This window comes from Piliocolobus tephrosceles, chromosome 1 (assembly GCF_002776525.5).
Source record: "Piliocolobus tephrosceles isolate RC106 chromosome 1, ASM277652v3, whole genome shotgun sequence".
NCBI classification, from domain to species: domain Eukaryota; kingdom Metazoa; phylum Chordata; class Mammalia; order Primates; family Cercopithecidae; genus Piliocolobus; species Piliocolobus tephrosceles.
The window spans coordinates 196,601,058-196,605,973 of NC_045434.1; positions in this window are offsets into that span (position 1 = coordinate 196,601,058).

Below are 4,916 nucleotides of genomic sequence, written 5' to 3' on the forward strand. Positions count from 1 at the left end.
TCCACCCGTCTCGGCCTCCCAAAGTGCTGGGATTACAGGCTTGAGCCACCGCACCCAGCCTTCTTTGGATTTTCTACATAGACAATCATGTCATCTGTAAACAAAGACAGTTTTATTTCTTTCTTCCAAATCTGTACGTTTTCTTTTCATTTTCTTGTTTTGTTGTAATACCTAGGACTTCTAGTATAATGCTAAAAATCAGTGGTGCCTTCTATTCTGCTTTCTGAGAGCTTTTTTAAAAATCATGAATGGGTGTTGGATTTTGTCAAATGATTTTTCTGTATCTATTGATAGGATACTGTGATTTTTCTTCTATGGCTCTTTGATGTGATAGATTGAATTAATTGATTTTCTAATGTTGAACCAGCCTTCATACCTGGGATAAATCCCACTTGATCATGGCATATAATTCTTTTTTATACATTGAATTTGGATTCAAGTTGCTAATATTTTGTTGAGAATATTTGCATCTATGTTCATGAGGGAGCAGTATTAAGGCAATGCTGGTCTCATGGAATGAGTTAAGAGGTATTTCCTCTGCTTCAATTTTTTGGAAGAGTTTGTAGAGAGACTGTATAATTTATTCCTTAAACATTTGGTAGAATTCACTGGTGAAACCATTTGAGCTGATGAATTCTGTTTTGAAGGTTACTATTCATTGATTCAATTTCTTTAGTAAATAGGCCTATTAATAAAAAGGCCTATTCAGATTGTGTTTCTTCTTGTATGAATTTTAGTAGATTTTATCTTTCAAAGAATCGGCCCCTTTATCTAGGTTATCAAACTTGTGGGGATAGAGTTGTTCATAATGTTCCTTTATTCTCCTTTTGATGTGCATGGGGTCTGTAGTGATATCCCCTCTTTTATTTCTGATATTAGAAATTTGTGTCTTCTTTCTTTCTTATCCCCTCTTTTATTTCTGATATTAGAAATTTGTGTCTTCTTTCTTTCTTTGCTTTCTTTCTTTCTTTCTTTTCTTTTCTTTTCTTTCTTTTTTTTTTTTGAGACAGGGTCTCACTCTCTCACTTAGGCTGGAGTGCAGTGGCATGATCTCTGCTCACTGAAACCTCTGCCTCCTGGGTTCAAGTGATTCTCCCACCTCAGCCTCCCTAGTAACTCCCACCACATCCGGCTAAATTTTTTTTTTTTGTATTTTTGGCAGAAATGGGGTTTCACCATGTTACCTAGGCTGGTCTCAAACTACTGGGCTCAAGTGATCCACCTGCTTCAGCCTCCCAAAGTGCTGGGGTTACAGGTGTGAGTCACCACTCCTGGCCTTCTTTCTTTTTTTTATTTAGTTAGCCAAGTTAGAGGTTTGTTGATTTTATTGATCTTTTCAGTACTAGTTTTTGGTTTCATTGATTTTGTCTGTTAATTTTCTGTTTTCAGTTTTACTGATTTCTGCTCCAATTTTTATTATTTTTCTTTGGTTTACTTTGGATTTAATTTGCTCTTCTTTTTCTAGTTTACTAAAGTGGAAGATTAGACTATTGATTTTAGATTTTTATGCTTTCTAACAATGCCACAAATTTCACTCTAAGCACTGCTTTCACTGCATCCCTCAAATTTTGATAAATTATATTTCATTTTCATTTAGTTCAAAATATTTTTAAAATTATTTTGAAGTTTCTTTTTTGACTTGTGTGTTATTTAAAAGTGTGTTGTTTTAATCTCCAAGTATTTGGGGGATTTTCCAGGTACCATTCCATTCATGTTTCTAGTTTAATTCCATTGTGGTCTGAATTTGCACACATCATGTGATTTCTATTCTTTTAAATTTGTAGAGGTGTGTTTTATGACCCAGAATGTGGTTAATTTTGGTGAATGTTCCATGTGAGCTGATAAGAGTGTGTAACCTGCTATTATTGGATGAAGTCTATAGATGTTAATCATATCCAGCTGATTGAAGTGTTGTTGATTTCAACTATGTCCTTACTGATTTTCTGCCTGCTGGGATCTGTCCATGTCTCATAGAGAGGTGTTAAAGTCTTCAATTAAAATAGTGGATTCAGCCAGGCATGGTGACTCACGCCTGTAATCCCAGCACTTTGGAGGCTGAGGCGAGCGGATCATGAGGTCAGGAGTTCGAGACCAGCCTGACCAACATGGTGAAACCCTATCTCTACTAAAAAAAAAAAAAAATTAGCCAGGCGTGGTGGCATGCACCTATAATCCCAGCTACTCAGGAGGCTGAGGCAGGAGAATTGCTTGAACCTGGGAGGCAGAGGTTGCAGTGAGCTGAGATCGTGCCATTGCGTCTCAAAAAAAAAAAAAAAAAAATAGTGGATTCATCTACTTCTCCTCTAACTCTTGGGCTCAAGCCATCCTGCTGCCTCAGCCTCCCAAGTAGCTGGGATTACAGGTGCATACCACCGTACCTGGCTGCCTGCTCTTATTTATTCATTTTTGAGACAGTGTCACTCTGTCACCCAGGCTGGAGTGCAGTAGTACAATCTCAGCTCACTGCAGCCTCTGCCTCCCAGGTTCAAGCAATTCTTCTGCCAAGCTGATTTTTTGTACTTTTAGTAGAGACGGGGTTTCACCATGTTAGCCAGAATTGTCTCCATCTCCTGACCTCGTGATCCACCTGCCTCGGCCTCCCAAAGTGCTGGGATTACAGGCGTGAGCCACTGCACCCAGCGTTTTTTGTTTGTTTGTTTGTTTTTTAAGAGACAGAGTCTGACTCTGTTGCCCAGGCTAGCCTTAAATTTCTGGATTCAAATGATTCTCTGACCTCAGCCTCCTAACTGGGACTACAGGCACATGCCACTGTACTTGGCCCTCCATCACTTTTTTTTTTTGAAACAAGGTCTTACTCTGTCACCCAGGCTGGAGTGCAGTGGTGTGATCATGGCTCACTGTGGCCTTGACTTCCAGGGCTCAAGCCTCAGGGCTCCCACCTCAGCCTCCTGAGTAGCTGGGACTACAGGTGTGCACCAATGATGCAGGATAGGCATGCCCCAAAATTGGAGCTTAGCCCAGGAGGGTTGTTGGCATCACCTAGGAAAGAATTCAATAGGAGCCAATGGTGGTAAACAGCAACTTTTATTGAAGTAGCAGTGTACAGCAGCAGCAGAGGTATGGCTCCTTGTACGGCAGGGCAGTGCCCAGAGTAGCAGCTCAGAATATGTTCTTCACTCATATTTTTAACCCACTTTTAATTATATGCAAATTAAGGGGTGGTTTATGCAGAAATTTCTAGGATGAGCATGGTAACTTCTGAGTCATGCTCAGAAGCATGACTGAGTCAAACCTGAGTCAGGTCATTGCCATGGAAAGGGGTGGTAATGTCCAGGTGTTGTTATGACAATGGTAAATTGACATGGCACACCGGTGGGCTTGTCTTATGGAAAGCTGCTTCCATACAGGGACCTGTGTTAACAAGTCCTCAATTTGGTCTGGTGTCCAAGCCCTGCCTCTGGAGTTGAGTTTGCCTCCTACCTTACCACCACACCCAGCTATAATTTTTTAAATTTTTTCATTTTGTAGAGACAGGGTCTCACTACATCGCCCAGGCTGCCCAGTGATTCCCAACGTAGGCCTCCCAAAGTGCTGGGATTATTGGTGTGAACCACTGTGCCTGACCTCTCCATCACTTTTTTTTTTTTTTTTTTGAGATGGCGTCTCACTCTATCACCCAGGCTGGAGTGCAGTGGCGCGATCTCGGCTCACTGCAAACTCCGCCTCCTGGATTCACGCCATTCTCCTGTCTCAGCCTCCTGAGTAGCTGGGACTACAGGCGCCTGCCACCATGCCCGGCTAATTTTTTGTATTTTTAGTAGAGGCGGGGTTTCACCGTGTTAGCCAGGATGGTCTTGATCTCCTGACCTCGTGATCCGCCCGCCTCGGCCTCCCAAAGTGCTGGTATTACAGGCGTGAGCCACCGCGCCCGGCCTCTCCATCACTTTTGAAGGACAGTTTCACAGGGTACAGGATTGTAGGTTAGTGGGTTTTCTTTTTGTCTCAACACTACACATTTTCCTACACTTGCTTCTTGCCTGCGTGGTTTCTAAGGAGTTGAGTGTAATTCTTATCTTTACTCCTCTGTAGGTAAGGTGTTTTTTTCTGTCTGACTTCTCTTAAGATATTTTCTTTATTTTTGATTTCCTGAAGTTTGAATATGTCTAGGTATATAGTCTGAATATGTCTAGGTGTCATTTTGTGGGGTTTTTGGCATTTATCCTGCTTGGTGTTCTCTGAGTTTCCTGGATCTGTGGTTTGGTGTCTGACATTAATTTGGGGAAATTCGGCTGGGCATGGTGGCTCATATCCTAGCACTTTGGGAGGCCAAGGCAGGCAAATTGCTTGAGCTCAAGAGTTCAAGACTACCCTGGACAACATGGCGAAACCCCATCTCTACAAAAAATACAAAAATTAGCAGGCACCTGTAGTCCCAGCTACTAGGGAGGCTGAGGCAGGAGGGTGGCTTGAGCCCAGGAGGCAGAAGTTGCAGTTAGCCGAGATCGCACCATTGCACTCCAGTCTGGGTGATAGAACCAGATCCTGTCTCAAAAAAAAAAAAAAAAAAAAAAATTGGGGGAGATTCTCAGTCATTATTCCCTCAACTATTGCTTCTGTTCCTTTCTCTCTTTTTTCTCCCTGTGATAGTCCCATTACATGTAGGTTATACCTTTTATAGTTGGCCGACAATTATTTGATATTCTGTTCTTTAAAAAAATTTTTTTAGACTTTTTCTCTTTGCTTTTCAGTTTTGGAAGTTTGTCTTGTCATATGTTTAAGCTCAGAAATTCTTTCCTCAGCCATGTCCAGTCTACTAATGAGTCCATCAAAAGCATTCTTCATGTCTATTACGGAGTTTTTCATCTCTTTTTTTTTTTTTTTTTTTTTTGAGACGGAGTCTCGCTCTGTCGCCCAGGCTGGAGTGCAGTGGCCGGATCTCAGCTCACTGCAAGCTC